Here is a 17741-nt window from a genome sequence, read left to right on the forward strand (position 1 = left end):
TTTCTGTTTTTGCCCTGTCCGTTGCTTTTATCAGAAATCTTTCCTCACCTAGATATCAGCATGGCTCAATCCTTCTCCTCTAAATATGTGCCTAAATGTCACTTTCTCAATGAGTTCTATTCACTTCTTTCTTTTTTGGGGGTGGGTGGATAATTTATTAAGAGTATATTATCATTATCAGTGTTATTTTTTATTAAATTTATTGGGGTGACATTGGTTGATAAAATCATATAAGTTTCAAGTGTACAATTCAATAATACATCATATGTATATTGCATTATGTATTCACTATCCAAAGTTAAATTTTCTTCCATCAACATATATTTGATCCCCTTTATCCTTATCTATCTCTCCTCCTCCTTTTTCATCTGGTAACCACTAAACTGTTGTCTGTGTCTATGAATTTTGATTTATTTGTCTTGTTCGTTTGTTGCTTTCAGTTTTATATCCCACATGAGTGAAATCACATGGTTCTCAACTCTTTCTGTCTGATTTATTTCACTTAGCATGATAATCTCAAGATTCATCCATGTTGTCTCAAATGACAATATTTCATCTTTTCTTATTGTTAGTAATATACATATTATTAGTAATATACATACATACATATATATGTACATGTATATATATAACATCTTCTTTATCCAATCATCTATCAAAGGGCACTTTGGTTGTTTCATGTCTTGGCCACCATGAATAATGCTGCAAAGAACATCAAGGTGCATATATCTTTACAGAAAAATGTTTTCAAATTTAGGGGATAGATTATCAGAAAAGGGATTGCTGGGTCATATGGTAATTCTATTCTTAATTTTTGAGGAACCTCCATACTAGTTTCCATAGTGGCTGTACCAATTTGCAGTCCCACCAACAGTGTATGAGGGTTCCTTTTTCCCCACAATCTCTCCAATACTTGTTATTACTTGTATTGATGGTAGCCATTCTAACAGGTGTGAAGTGGTATCTCATTGTGGTTTTGATTTGCATTTCCCTAATAGATACTGAAGTTGAGCATCTTTTCATATATCTGCTGGCCATTTGCATGTCTTCTTGGGAGAAGTGTTTGTTCAGGTCCTCTGCCCATTTTTTAAATTGGATTGTTTGTTTTTTGTTGTTGAATTTTATGAATTCTTTATATTTTTTGGATATTAGCCCATCATTGGAGGTGTTATTTACAAATATCTTCTCCCATTCAGTTGATTCGTGGATTGGAAGAATCGACATACTTAAAATGGCCATATTACCTGAAGCAATATACAGATTTAATACAGTCCTTATTAAAATCCCATCGGCATTTTTTAGAGACAAGGAAGAACCCAGTAATGGTACTTCTGGGTATTTATATGAAGAAACCCTAAATACCACTTTGAAAAGACATGTGCATCCATATGTTCTTTGCAATATTATTTACACTAGCCAAGATATGGAGGCAACCTGGGTGTTCATCAATAGATGAATGGGTAAAGAAGAAATAACAATAAGCTGAACATCTAAAACTCAACAAAAAAAACACCCAAACTGCACACCAGCATGTCTGAACATGGGATCTGCGTATAAGAGCTACCACAGGTCAGAACCCTGGGCGTTGGGCGGTGGACTGGGAGAAATAAAGAAGCTGCCTCTAGAAGCCACTGGAGCTACCTGTAGAGGGAGAGGGAAGGGAAAAGCACAACAAATTCCCTGAACAGCCCTGCCTAGGAGTGCTGTGAGTTCCGCACAGACAGTGGAAGGGCCCAGTCATCAGGGTAGAGAAACAACAGTTGATTTTTATTGGTCATGGTTGCAAAACTGAGGCTGAGCCCCCAACTCCCAAAGTAGAGAGCCCCTCCCCACATACACTCCGAGACCTATCACCGCAGAGCCATAGGGGAATCTGAGCAAACGCTACCAACACTGAAGAGGCCTCTTGCAGCCAGCAGAGTTCCTGCGGGAGGAGGGGGAAGGGAGAAGGTGTGGCGACTTCCCTGAACAACCCTGCCTGGAACAGTTGTGAGTTCTACACAGCAAGTGGAAGGGCCTAGTCATCAGGACAAAAAGCAGAGAAGCAGAACAGGACCACAGAAAAACAACAGTTGATTTTTACTGGTTGTAGTTGCAAAACGGAGGCTGAGCCACAGCCCCCAACTCCCAACGCAGAGGGCTGCTCCCTCCATACCCTCTGAGATCAATCACCTTGGAGACCCAAGGGAATCTGAGCAAATGCTGCCAAGACTGTCAATAAAACTGACAGGGACTGAAACAGGGTAGCAAGCGTGATTAAATATCTACAAGAAAATTAAAAAGGCATTATTAAGGCTTTATATAAAGAAGGGATCCAAGAAGCTTAGACGCCACCTACTGTAAATGAAAAGAAAAGTGCCTTCTTTGCAACGGGCTAAAGAGAGACCTTTATATAATAAATCTTTCTGGAAAAACAGCAGAATACACTTCCATTAATGCCCAGGCAGAGAAATAGTCCATTAAACACCATGAACAACCAAGACGACAAGACATCTCAGAAAGAAAGAGAAAAAACACCAAAAAGCAAACTTAAAAACATAGAAATATGCAACTTAAATGACAAAGAATTCAGGATGATACTTCTGAAAAAACTCAGTGAGTTCTGGAAAGAGTCATATCAAAAATTTCAGGAATTGAAAAAACAACTAGATGAGCAGAGCAAGGAGATTGAAACCCTCAAAAAGAACAGAATAGATCTTCTGGAGATAAACACACACGTACACACACACACACACACACACACACACACTGCAAGAGGTTAGAAAATAAAATGAAATAGCATGTGCTTGGAAATACAGTCTATTTTTTTGTGGAGGAAGGCAGGTAGAAATACCAGGAGAAGAAAACGGTAACTATACAAAGGAAAAGGCCATTCTTAGATTATTCTTGAGCTATAGGGGCTTCCACATGTTTTGGACCTTCCATGTTGAAGGAATGGATCAAAAGGAACCTAAATCATTAAAATATTAAGTGAAAGGAACTACCAGCCTAGAATAATATATCCAACTAAGCTCCCCTTTAGATATGAAGGAGTGATTAAAACATTTCCAGACATACAAAAATTGAGGGAATTCTCCACTATGAGGCCTACACTAAAGGAAATACTGAAAGGGGTCAGCTCACCTAAAACAAAAGGACAAAAAAAAAACATAGTTAAGAGTAAAGTGACTATCAGGCAAATAAAAGAGAAGTGCAATCCTTACTAAGAACAAGGCATTATAAGCTTAAATAATAAGAGAATTGCTATAGCAAGATAATAATGAACGTTCAATATACATAGGGAAAAATGAGATAACAATGACTGAAAAGAGGAGGATTCAAAGATCTAAACTTGCAAAGGAGAATGGAGATAAGGCACACGCAGAAGAAAATGGATAACTGTATACATGTAAAAGTCCTTTACATATTCATAATGGAAACCACATGCCAAAGATTCAGAACAAAAGTATATAACATAAAACAAGAAGGACTAGATGGAAAATCCACAAAAGCCAACCAAAATAAGGAAAACAGAACACAATGACAAGGAAGCAATGGAAACACTGAGCTACCAGAAAGCAAAAGATAAAATGGCGATAAGAAGACCTCATATTTCAATAATCACCCTAAATGTAAATGAACTGAACTCACCAATAAAGGTCACAGAGTTGCAAAATGAATCAAAAACAAACCCCAACCATATGCTGCCTCCAACAGACACAGATCAGCTCCAAAGACAAATATAGATTCAAAGTGAAAGGGTGGAAAATGATACTTCAAGTAAATGGCATTCAGAGAAAATAACGTCCTTAAATGACACATTAGACCAACTGGACATAAGTGACATTTACAGAGCCTTCCATCCCAAAAGAGCTGCTTATACATTCTTCTCTAGTGTACATGAAACATTTTCAAGAATCGACCACATACTGTGACACAGAGATAGCCTCAACAAATATAAGAGGATTGAAATCATACCAAACATATTTTCTGATCATAATGCTCTGAAACTAGAGATAAACTGCAAAAAGAAAGCAGGAAGAACCACAAATACATGGAGATTAAACAACATGCTATTGAAGAATAACTGGGTCAGAGAAGAAATAAAAAGAGAGATCAAGAGATATAGAAACAAATAATTATGATAGGACAACATATCAAAACCTTTGGGACATGGCAAAAGCAATCATACGAAGAAAGTTCATATCATTACAGGCCTATCTCTGAAAATAAGAATGAGCCCAAATAAACAACCTAACGCTTCATCTTAAAAAACTAGAAAAGAAAGAACAAATGAAGCCTAAAGTCAACAGAAGGAAAGAAATCATCAAAATTAGAGCAGAAATAAATGAAAGTAAGAACAAAAAATAACAATAGAAAAAATAAATGCAAAAAAGAGATGGTTCCTTGAGAAGGTTAACAAAATTGACAAATTGCTGGATAGACTCACTAAAGAAAAAGAGAAAGGACACAAACAAAATCAGGGATGAAAGAGGGGAAATTATGACTGACATCGCAGAAATACAAAAGATCATACAAGAATACTATGAAAAAGTATATAACACCAAATTTAATAACCTAGAAGAAATGGACCAATATTTAGAAAAATACAATCTTCCTAGACTGAATCAACAAGAACTAGAAAATCTAAATAAACCTATCAGCAGTATGGAAAGTGAAACAATCATTAAAAACCTACCCAAAAGTGAAAGTCCAGGACCAGATGGCTTCACCAGTGAATTCTACCAAACAGTCAAAGAAAATTTAATACTTATTCTTAGTAAGGATAACACAAAAAAAGAAAACTACAGACCACTATCTCTCATGAAGACAGATGCAAAAATCCTAAATAAGATCTAGCGAACCGAATACAGCAACATATTCAAAAGATTATACACCACGATCAAGTGGGCTTCATCCCGGGGGCATAGGGAGGGTTCAACATATGCAAATCAATTAATGTGATACACCACATAAACAGATTAAAAAATAAGAATCATGTAGTCATATCAATAAATACAGAAAAAGCCTTTGACAAGATACAGCACCCATTAATGATCAAAACACTTAAAAAAATTGGTATAGAAGGAAAGTACCTTAACATAATAAAGGCCATGTATGACAAACACTCAGCCATCATTATACTGAATGGTGAAAATCTGAAAACCTTCCTTCTAAGATCAGGACCAAGGTAAGTCCGTCCACTATCACCACTGTTATTCAATGGAACATTGGAAGTCCTAGCGAGTGCAATCAGACAAGAGAAAGATATAAAAGGCATCCAAATAGGAAATGAAGTCAAACTATCAATATTTGCAGATGACATGATTATCTGTATAGAAAACCCTAAAGACTCCACAAGAATACTACTAGAAACAATATGCAAATACAGTAAAGTTCCAGGATACAAAATCGATGTTCAAAAATCCATAGCATTCCTATACTCTAATAATGAAGTGTCAGAAAAAGAAGTGGAAAAAATAATTCCTTTTGCAATTGTAAAAAAAAGAATAAAATACCTAGGAATAAATTTAATGTAACACGTGAAGGACCTATATAATGAAAACTACAAAACCCTATTAAAAGTAATCGAGTCTACAGCCATGCTACCCTGAACAAGCCTGATCTCCCTGATCTAGGAAGCTAAGCAGGGTCGGGCCTGGTTAGTACTTGGATGGGAGACCACCTAGGAAAATCAGGTGCTGTGGGCATAAAAATTAAAAAAAAATAAGGGATTGTAAGCTGTCAAGGTCCTTGCAATCTGTGATATCAACCAAGGGTTGCCTCACCTAAAATAAAAATTAAAAAAAAATAAAAGAAATCAAAGAAGATACAAAGAAATGGAAGATATTCCATGTTCTTGGATTGGAAGAATCAACATAGTTAAAATGACCACGTTACCTACAGATTTAATGCAATCCCCATCAAAATCTTATCGGCATATTTTAAAGAAATAGAACAAAAAATCATCAGATTTGTATGGAAGCACAAAAGACCCCGAATTGCCAAAGCCATCCTGAGAAAAAAGAGCAAGGCTGGAGGCATCAATCTGCCTGACTTAAATTATACTACAAAGTGACAATAATCAAAACGGCATGGTATTGGCAGAAAATCAGACACACGGACCAGTGGAACAGAATCGAGAGTCCAGAAGGAAACCCATGTTTATATGGACAAATAATTTTCAACAAAAAAGCCAAAAACATGCAGTAGAGAAAGGAAAGCCTCTTCAATCAATGGTGCTGGGAAAACTGGAAAGCCAACTGCAAAAGAATGAAACTAGACTGTTGTCTGTCACCACACACCAAAATTAACTCAAAATGGATTAAGGACCTGAATATAAGACCTGAAACAATAAAATGCATAGAAGAAAACATAAGAACTGAACTCAAGGACTTTGGACTAAAGGGGATTTTATGAATTTGACCTCAAAGGCAAGGGAAGTAATAGCTAAAATAAATGAATAGGATGATGTCAAAGTAAAAAAAACTTCTGCTCAGCAAAAGAAATCATCAACAAGGTGAAGAGCAACCATCCAAATGGGAAAATATATTTGCAAGCAACACCTCTGATAAGGGCCTAATATCCAAAATATACAAAGAATTCATACAACTCAATAACAACAACAACAACAACAAAACAAATGATCCAATTAAAAAATGGATACACGACCTGAAGAGATACTTCTCCCTAGAGGATATACAAATGGCCAACGAATATTTGCAAAGATGCTCAATATTGCTAGCTATTAGGGAAATGCAAATCAAAACCACAATGAGATACCATCTCACACCTGTTAGAATGGCTATAATCAACAGGACAAGTAATAACAAATGCTGGAGAGGATGTGAAGAAAAAGGAACCCTCATACACTGCTAGTGGGACTGCTAATTGGTACAGCCACTATGGAAAACAGTATGGAAGTTCCTCAGAAAACTAAGAATTGATCTACCATATGATCCAGCAATCCCTCTATTTACCCCAAAGAATTGAAATTTTCGAAAAGATATTTGCACACCGATATTCATAGCCGCATTATTCACTGTGGCCAGGATATGGAAGCAACCAGAGTGTTCTCCGATAGAAGATTGGTTAAAGAAGCTGTGGTATATATATACAATGGAATATTACTCAGCCTTAAGAAGAGATGAAATACTGCCATATGTGACAACCTGGATGGACCTCGAGTTAATCATGCTAAGTGAAATAAGCCAGACAGAAAAAGTTGAAAATCACATGATATCACTTATATGTGGGATATAAACCTAAAGTAACAAATGAACAGAACACACAGAGACTCATGGACATGGACTATAGACTAGTGGTACTAGTGGTTAGGGGGTGGGGGAGGAGAGGGGAAGTGCCAGGGTAAAGGGGATCATATATAGGGGATTAGAGGGAGGATGAAGTGGGTAAAGGGGATCAGATATATGGTGGCTGAAGGACAATGGACTTTTGGTGATAAACACACAATAGAATATACAGATGTTAAATTATAATGGACACCTGAAAATTATATAGTTGTATTAACTAATGTTGCCCCAATAAACTTAGAAAAAAGAAAAAAATATTCATAATGCATGTATCTGACAAAAAATTTATATTCAGTATGTATGAAGAATTCTCACAAATCAATAACAAAAAGATAAACAACTCAATTTTTAAAAGATGAGTAAAATATTTGAACAGATGACTCATGAAAGAAGATATATTAATGGCAAATAAACACATGAAAAGGTGCTCAATATCATTAGTCATCAGGGAAATACATAGTAAAATCATAATGTGGTATCATTTAAAATTTTTTCAAATGGCTGAAATTAAAAGCCCCAAATGGTTGTGAGGATGTGGAGCGACTGGGTCTCTCTTACATCACTTGTTGTAAAAATGGTACACTAAAAACTATATGCTGATTTCTCATAAAATTAAATATAGAAATATAGAAATATTTTAAAAAGATAAAAAGAAGTGATATATAAATACAATGGAATATTATTCAGCCATAAAAATAATGAATGAATGAATGAATGAATGAATAAATAAATAAATAAATAAATAAATAAATAAATATATGATTGCCTTCTTTACATCTGCAATAACATGAGTAGACCTAGAGGATATTGTGCTGAATGGAATAAGTCAGATATTTCACTTATATGTGAGATCTAAAGAACAAAATAAGCAAACAAAACAGAAATAAACTCATAGATACAGAGAACATTTGAAGATTACCAGATAGGAGGGTCTGGGGAGGTAGTAAAAAAATGGGGAAGAGATTAAGTAGTACAAATTGGTAGTTACAAAATAGTCATGAGGATGTAAAATATAGCATAAGGAATATAGTCTGTAATATTATAATAACTATGTACAGTATCAGAATGGTACTAGATGTATCGGGGTGATCTCTTTGTATTTTTTGATAAATGTCTAATCACTGCATTGTACTCTTGAAACTAATATAATACCATATGCCAACTGTAATTGAAAAATAAAAATAAATATTATTAGGGAAAAAAGTAATAATTGGAGGATTTGAACTATTTATACTTTCCCAATGGGAAAATCTATGAATGCTATTTATTTATATTTTGATTGAATAAAACTTATCTTTTCACAAATATGGCATTATCATTTTAACCTATATAAATAGTGGTTTCATATGGTTCAATCTAATAGTTTTGAAATGTCAATGTAATTGGAAATTTACCATTTGAATTAGAATTTAGAGAAATTAAAATTTCAATTGAGATAAAATGGTCTTGAAATTTAAGTAACTACTAGTGGCACTAGTGGTGGCTAGATTTGTTTGGAGGGTGAATAAATAAAAACCCTTTCATTTGAGAAAAAATTACTCATTATAACTGGAGGCCAATAGGATAGGTCTTCTATTTGATTATGTCTGATAACCATTTGCTTGAGTACACCTAGTCTCTGTTAATTTGATTTTCACAATAAACTCATTATTAAGAACTTTTTACTATGCTGAGGGTCTTATTATCCTGTATATTAGAATAATTATTTATTACAGGCATGAAAACAAAATGAAAAATTTTAATTTCAAGTTTTTTATATCAGGCCCATAGAGTTAATGAAACAGTTTTATTATTAATTTAATTAATAATGTATGGTTGTGATACTAATCATGTGCTGCCAAATTACTTATGTATGCAGTCCATCATGCAAGAATTGATATGGTATGCTTTGGGCTATGACAACTTTAGAATTTACAAAAGGTGGACTGGGACATTTTACTCAGAGAAACTTCAATGTCTTTTAGACCTTAGTATCTGAGAACACTCCAAATTGCTGTATCTTAGAATGTTCAAGTCTTCTGATTCATACTCTAAATTAGTGGTTTCTAAACGTTTTTTTTTTTAATGGTCCTCTATTGGCAAAAAAATAGTATGCACATCAATGTATGTATATTTATTGACTCATAAGTAATAAACATATAATATTGTCATGATATGTTATATACATTATTAAAAAGAAAACTAATTACTTGAAAGGGCAAAGTAAAAAGTAAAAGCATCTTATACAGCTATTAGGGCATACACACTCCTCTTGGAAGACAGTGGTTCTAAATAAGAGGAGTACATAGAGTTACCCTTGCTTGGGAGCAAGAGACAGGCATGAGTACATGTGGAAAGGGCAACATAAAAATTAATGTCAAATCTTGAAAACAAGAAAAATAAAAAGTAAAGATTTGAAGTCAGTTATCACTAAAGAAATAATACACTTTAATTGGTACAGAAATAAGGGAGGCTTTATATTAATGAGAACATTGCTTTACTAGCTTGTGAAACCAAAATATTCTGTTTAGAGCAATCCAAAATAAATGATATAATCTCAGAAAAAGAATGAATTAACTGGGACTTGACCAGAAAAAGATTTATAAGAGGAATAATTTAACTGGCAGCTAGGGTAAGATAGTGTCAAACTTGCTTAATAAATGTTAAAAACTAAGAGTAAAAAATGAAATATAAAGATTAATTGTGTAATGGCATTCCCAACACAAAGAAAATCAGATTCATAAACAATGCCACCTACTTAGCAGGGTATTTAAGACAGGAAAGAATCCTGTTTGAGTATCTGTAGGAAAGCAAAAAGGAAAGGGATTCAGACATAAAAATAAAACAAAAACTTACTCATAGATGTGATGGCCAAAGACTCTTTAAGAGTAAAACTTTCAGAAAGAACAATGATAGGATCTTGGATAAAAGTCACATCAGTTGGTGAAAGTGGCATCCAGGTTGACAACGTTAATACAATGCAGGCACGAATTATTGGATCATAAAATAGCTTTGGGTATCAATAACGACCAGTAATAAGAAAGTACGCTGGATAATTAAAATAATGCTTGGACTGAAAAAAAATAGCTAAAATCTGCTTTTGGCATTAAATTGTGAAATCATTCTGTCACCTGGTTTGATCAGATAGATAATGCTCCTACAGTCAGTTTTTTGTTTGTTTGTTTTTGTTTTTTTTTTTAAGAATTGAATAGAGTGGTATTATTTTGGTAGATAGGCACTTCAGTGAGGTAAAATGCACAAATAAAGGGCTTGGGAACAAGGTTTTCCTCTGAAAGCTAAATAAGAGGGCTTGGTTGTTTGGACCTATCCCCAGTGCTTTGGGAAGCAGCCATTGAGGCGTTTTAAGCCAGATGTGAAGGAACTCAGATTTGAAGATCTCTTTGACTGCAGAGACCCCTTGGAGGAGGAGGAGGAGAGAGAGGCTACAGTTGGAAGAGGAAGCGGAGAAGCTCAGATTGACGAAAGTTGAGTTTTAGGAACCTGTCAGTTGTCCAAATGGAGCTCTTCAGTGACCAGCTGATCATATGGACCTGGAGTTCGGTACCAGGTCTGCACTGGAAGATAAAGATGTGGGTATCTTCAGTCTACAGACTCCGAGGGTGGATCAGCTGGCTAGAAGGAGCCAGACCATGAAAATAGAGAAGGGAAATGGGAAAAGGGAGAAAACCAGAGGCTCAGGAAGCAGAGGCCAAATCTACATCACATGGTATGGAAAAGAAGGAGGACCTTAGTAACATCCCAAAGCAGTATCATTTCTTTCCTTACTACTTTGGTTTCCTATTTACTGTGTGTCTGTGTTTCTGGAGGTAGGGTGGGCTGGGGTGGGGGTGTCATCCTTTTACTTTCCTTGTATTCTGTGGCCCTTTGGGGGCTCTTGATGTTCTTCCTTTTTTGAGGAAGGCAGTTTTCTTTTTTCTTCTTCCAGGCTGTTGGTGCAGTTCTGTTTGGCTGAGCCTGCTGGCAGGCACTTCCTACACATGTACATTAAGATGCAGCATAAACTAGTGGGGAAAAGCATGGGTCTGAGGAACAGTTCAGATTCTATCTCCACTAATTTCTAGCTGTGTGCACATTAGCAAAGTTGCTTAACTTTTCAGTCTCTATTTCCTCGTCTCTAAACTAATACCTAAACCCAATGAGATTTTATAAAAATCGAAATAGATAATACATAGAAAACTTTCATCACTTTGTACTTCCTAGATGAGGAGGAAGCCACAAAGCTAGTTCGAGCCTGATGGGGGCAGTACTGGGTGATAGCACAAGGTAAGGGTTCCCATTTCCCAAGATACTACCTGATCAAATATGACACGGGAAGGTCTCACCTTGGTTTGGAGTCCCAGAATCCTTATTGATGAGATTTTGATTGTATTGTCAACCAGTAAACCAATTTTAGACTCATCCTTTAAAATAAAACTAAAAAGGTGAAACATATTTTTCTGGACTTCATATGGTGGGGTGGTTCTAGATCCAGGTAACAGAAAGTCATTTCTCTACTCAGGATCGTCCTGGTAACCTAATGGTTCACATGACTCACAACTACACCCTGCTCTACTACAGTAGTATTTGCATTTCAAAGAAACTCACATTTTTCAAAATTCCCTTCTAAAACCATTTGTTTCACTGGGGAAAAAAATGGAATTAAGGTCTAGAAAATTTGAGACTTGCAATAGCAAAGTTGTATTTGCTGCAGAAATTTCAATAATAAAGGTTTATTGGAGCTATAAGTGTATGGCTGTAAAACATAAACTTCAGTGAACAAATTCAAGGTTCGATGACATGGAGCATTTGCTCAGGAGTAATGACTTTCTTTTTCTTATACCAAAAGCTCTATCATTAGCACAAGCTTTTTACTCATTCTTATCAATTTTTATCACTTTTATCACCCACTGTTAGGATAAACAAAGCTTAAAAGGCATCCCAACCTACTTGTTGTGTACTTAAGCTTTAAAAAAAAAATTGCAGGTGATAATAGCTCTGGGTTTTGATGGCATTAATACCAACCACTCTTTACATAATGCTAATTAGATTTCCTAATTTATCTATCACCTTATATCCAATTTTAGTTATGAAAACATGGTTGTGAAAGAAATATTTGCGCTGAATAAAATAGCCCATGATCTGGGGCTTGGGAATCATTGTTATATAGACATTTTTATAGACTCTCATATAATATCCTATAACGTGCTGCAATATTTTATTATTTCACATTAAAAGGTGTAAGTTTTCATTATAAATGAAACTGGTTGAGGAGAGGAGTGGGGAGAAAATTATAGTATAATTTCTCAATATTTAATTATTTTAATTAGATATATGTTTTCAAAATGAGAAAAGACTTATTCAATTACCCATCACTATCTATAGGGCCTTGATTAATTTACTTACTCTCTCCTGACCTCATCAGTCAAGTCGAGCAAGATAACTTGTGGTTTAAAGAGACAAGAATTTCTTCCCAGTCAAAAAACAAAATGATTCTCTTCTGTGAAAGGGTTAGTGAAAATAAAGAAATGAGGGGCTCCTAAACAAGGAAATACCTGTGCCCTGTTCCAACAATATCTCAAAGATGTGGCAAGCCTCAGTTAGGACAGCCATGAAATGCTCAGCAACTCCAGCTTTGACAAAGATTTCTGTGCCTCTAGCATAGAGAAGAAGCACCAAAGCAATCAAGCCTGAAATGAATTTGTGGTCTGAACAATGTGTATCTCAGCTGACCATGTGGATGGGCCTGCCTTTCTGATACTCTGGCTCCCAAATTTTTATACTTAAGGAGTAAGGGAGCCACAAAATAAATGTGGCTGATTTTTCTTCCACTTTAGCAAGATTCGGGCTCAAAGTTAAAATTCCTCCAAGGCAACCTTCTATCCACCAGAGCCCTGGAACACCACATGGATGTCAGATTAATGGACAGCCCATTTCTCAGGCTGGCAAGATCCCTTTGCCTTGACATCCTCCCATCTCTGCTGGGGTCACTTTATATTGTCTAGGTGAACAACACCTACCCTTCCTTTGGCAACTTCTCTGCTAAATTCAAGTAATTCAGATGAGAATTGTATGGCAGTCAATTTAACACCTGCCAAAACCCATTTTAAATGGGCCAGAGCCACACATCGTATGTCTAAATGTCCCTCAGCCTTTGTACCAACCTCTAATATCATTACAGGCAGACACATTTTTCATGAAGTGCTAAACCGTGTGCCACACAGTAGACCTCAAAAATTTGTACGTTGAAAGAAGAGATTTGACTCTGTCAGGTTAGAGAGAGAAATCTAGCCCCTGAGGGAGACTGCTTCTGAGACAACCACTAGGACATTGCTTTGTTTATGAAGAAGGTGGGCATTTCCTGATAAATTGCTCTACAGCTAGTATTGCTAAAGTTAAGGCCTGGTGGGAGGAGCACATGGATAGGAGCACATTTTCATTGCAAGAAAGTAGATTGGTTAGTTACAGTAGAGGTAGTAGATGCTACTGGTACCCTGTCTGGATTCCATTTACTGAGCTAGTACATACATCTCCTAGCTACTCTGAACATCGTTGCTGAATTCATAGTTGCACCCTTGTCAGAGGATACCTGCAAGCTAAAACCCATAGCCTCTCGTGCCACCTCACCCACATACCCTGGCTTGCAGTCAGTGAATATAAAAACCTGGCTCCTTTGCTTCAAAGTTGATCAGTCCTGTAGTGCCTTTCATGTCTCAGAGCTGTCTTGGGCTCAGTCTGAGACTACACTTCAGCTGAACTACATCTATGCCTAGTTTCTGCCTCTGTCCTATGCTACTCTCCTCATCTCCATACAAGTTTCATCTGAGAACACTCTGTCAATAAACCACTTTCACAGGGATCCCCATCTCAGGCTCTGCTTCTAGAGAACTTCGCTTAAGACACCAGGGTATTAATTTACATTTCATTTCTATGTATGCCTGTGTTCTCCACTTTCCTTTCCTCAGTCAAACCAAGTGAGTACTTTCTTGCCTCAGAGAAAATTTGTGACAGAACTTTCCAGATTTTGTTCCCCCAAACCCAAATCCATTGTTAACAATGCAATTTGGTGACAATGGATTTGGGGTAGTGAGGGATTTCTCTCACACTAAAGAGAAATCCCCACTCCCACTGGAGGGAAAAGGTCTCTGAGTTCCTTGAGTAGATGGGACCTCTACCCTGCTCCCTGAGAACCCAGAGAAAAGAGTAGGAACTCAAGGCTGATGGCCATGTGATGCACCTGGGAGGCTGGATCCTATTCAGGGCTCCAAGCCTCACCAAATTCCTGTGCTTTCTAATGTTCACCTCTGTAGTCCTAAAAATATCTGGAAATGGGGGTGGGTAAGGGGAGTCAGCAGAAAGTAAGAATGGGTTTTATTTTCTTGTTACCACTATTCTGTTCCTTTTCTTTTAACACAAATATGCATTCTTTTCCTTATCAGAAAATATGATAGAACGATTTTCATTTAAGAAAAATAGATTCATTTTCTTTTTTAAAAAGCATGTATGCATTCTAACAGGTGTGAGGTGGTATTTCATTGTGGTTTTGATTTGCGTGTCCCTTATAACTAGTGATGCTGAGTAGCTTTTCATATATATGTTGTCCATCCCACCTGTGTCTTTCTTGGAAAAGTATCTATTCAAATGCTCTTTCCATGTTTTATTAGATTCTTTGTTTTTTGTTGTTGTCGTTGAGTTGTATGTTCTTTATGTATTTTGGATATTACTCCTTATAGGAGATATTATTCACAAATATCTTCTCTCATTTGGTTGGTTGCTTTTTTGTTTTGTTGTTTCTTTTGCTGTGCAGAAATTTTTTTTTTAGTTCGATGTAGTCCATTTATTTATTTATTTATTTATTTATTTATTTATTTATTTTACTTCTCTTGCCTTTAGAGTCAAGTTCACAAAAACATCTCTGAGACCAAGGTCTGTAAGCTTAGTGCCTATGTTTTGTTCTATGTATTTTATCACTTCAGGTCTTCTATTCAAGTCTTTAATCCATTTTGAGTTAATTTTTATGTATGATGGCAGATAGCAATCTGGTTTCATTTTTTTTTTTTCTTGAATGCAGCTTTCCAGTTTTCCCAACACCATTTACTGAAGAAATTTTCCTTTCTTCATTTTATGTTTTTGGCTCCTTTGTTGAAAATTAGTTGCCAGGTATGTGCGTGTTTATTTTTGGACTCTCAATTCTGTTCCATTGGTCTGTGTATCTGTTTTTTTCTGCCAATGTGAAATAAGAATAAATAGCAAATGTTTTTTTCTGCCAATGTGAAATAAGACAATAAATAGCAAATGTTGGAGAGAATGTGCAGAAAAGGGAACCCTCATATACTGCTGATGGAACTGTAAATTGATACAGCCACTACGGAAAACAATATGGAGATTCCTCAAAAAATTAAGAATAGAGCTATCACATGAACCAGCAGTCCCTCTTCTGGGTATTTACCCCAAAATTTTGAAAACATTTATTTGTAAGTGTACCCTATGTTCATTGTTCAAAATAGCCAAGACATGGAAACAACCTAAGTGTCTCTCAATAGATAACTGGGTAAAGAATATGCAGTACATATACACATGCCACTCAAGTAATTTTAATGTCTTCTATATCTGGTCACATGACAGGCCCCTGATTTAGCTAATTGCTTATCTGAGAGTTGATAAATCTGCTAATATATGGCATAACCAACTAGGCTTTATTTCTGGAATGCAACAGAATGTTTCATTGTTAGAAAGCCATTCATTCATTTACTCCTCTATTCAATGCATTTACTGAGTACCTAATATATACCATGTTTTGTTCTCCGATGCTGTGGTTACAGCAGTGACTAAAACAGATCTAAATCTCTAATCTCATGGTCTTTACATTGTAGTGAGAGAGCCAAACAATAAACAAGATAAATAAACAAAATATATAGTATATTGTTAGTGATGCATACTAAAAAGAAAAAATAAATAAAGGCAGGAAAATATTTAAAAGGTTGAGATGGGTTGAAATGTTAGATAGAGTGGCCAGAGAAGGAATCACTGGAAAGCTGACCTTTGAGTAAATACCTGAAGTCAGTGAGGGATCTGAGTGTGTTGATATTTGGGGGAACGATATCCCAAGCAGGAGGACAAACAAATGCAAAAGTTCTGAGAAAGCAATGAGCCCAGTATGTTCCAGGAACATCAAGAAGGCCAGGATGGCTGAGCTAGAGGGAGAGCAGTAGAAAATGAGGCAGAGGGGTGATAAGGTTGTAGAGAGTAGGGCTTTGTCAGTTCTAATAAGAACATTTGTATTTACTCTAAACATTATGAGATGTGGGTGGGGAATTTGAATGTGGAGGACGTGTTGAAAATAGACAATAGGGAGACGAAAGTGACAAGGGAGGCTGGTCTATTTACACCATTTATTGCAACAGCAAACTGAGGAAGACAAGAAACCTTACAATCAAAGTATTTATTAAACTTACCCATTCTTAAATTAAAAAAAAAAACTGTTAATAAAATAGGAATAGGAGGAAACTTCATTTATGCAGTAAAGAATTATATATAATTTAATGAATCATTCTTTGTTAAATTAAATTAGATATAAAAGAAAAGTCCTTAATCTTATCAAGAATATATCAGAGACTCTTCTGACCTGGCATACTTCTCACTTCTTGTGGGCTACCAAGACTACAGAAGTTATGACTTGCCTCCACTCACTGACTTTTTTTTGTACCACCTTTTTTTTTTTCTTTGCAGTACTGGTAAACATAAGTCAAATTCTTGAAAAAAGGAAAGGATATATCAAAAACAGCAAAATTTACACTAAATGATGAAACAAAAGAGGCATTCCAACTTTCTTTAAGAACAAGATAAGGAGGCACTAAAACACCACCATTACTCAACATAGTTCTGGAGGTTCCGGTCAATGTAGCACATACAAAAAAGGAAAGAAAAAAATAGTATAAATATTGGAAAGGAAGAAATGAAAAATAAATCATAATTTGCAGATGGTTATATATACATACCTCAAAAATCAAAGGTATCACCTGAAAATTATTGGAATTAATAAGACAGATTACAAAAATTGACAGGTACAAAATAAATATATAATAGTAGAACATTTTCCTTAAACAAAAAATTTATCTATCAGAAATTGTAATTGGAGAAAGGAATAACATTTCGGCAACGAAGACTACTAAATACCTAGGAGAAACCTAACAAGTAATAGGAATTACTTAGCTGAAGAAACTTATGAAATTTGATTAACCAACACAAAAATAAATCTGAGCAAAGTGAAGATATACCTTATTCCTGAAAGGGAAGTTTCAATGTCATGATGTCAATATTCCTCAAATTAATTTGCAGATTTTCTGCAATTACAATACAAATTTGAAATACTTATTACTTTACTGTTACTCAACTTGGAACCTGATTAATTAGCACAAATGCACTTACTAATATGTGCATCAAAAGAAGTGGAAATTATTAGTAGTGGCTGAG

The 17741-nt window shown here is 35.5% G+C and overlaps 1 pseudogene; it reads left to right on the forward strand.

Annotated features, from left to right (window-relative positions):
* The first annotated feature begins 5572 nt into the window (after nucleotides 1-5572).
* On the forward strand, nucleotides 5573-5690 carry LOC120611593 (uncharacterized; annotated as a pseudogene).
* The last annotated feature ends 12051 nt before the right edge of the window (nucleotides 5691-17741 follow it).

The sequence above is a fragment of the Pteropus medius genome, unplaced genomic scaffold, assembly GCF_902729225.1.
Source record: "Pteropus medius unplaced genomic scaffold, Ma_sr-lr_union100, whole genome shotgun sequence".
Taxonomy (NCBI): Eukaryota; Metazoa; Chordata; class Mammalia; order Chiroptera; family Pteropodidae; genus Pteropus; species Pteropus medius.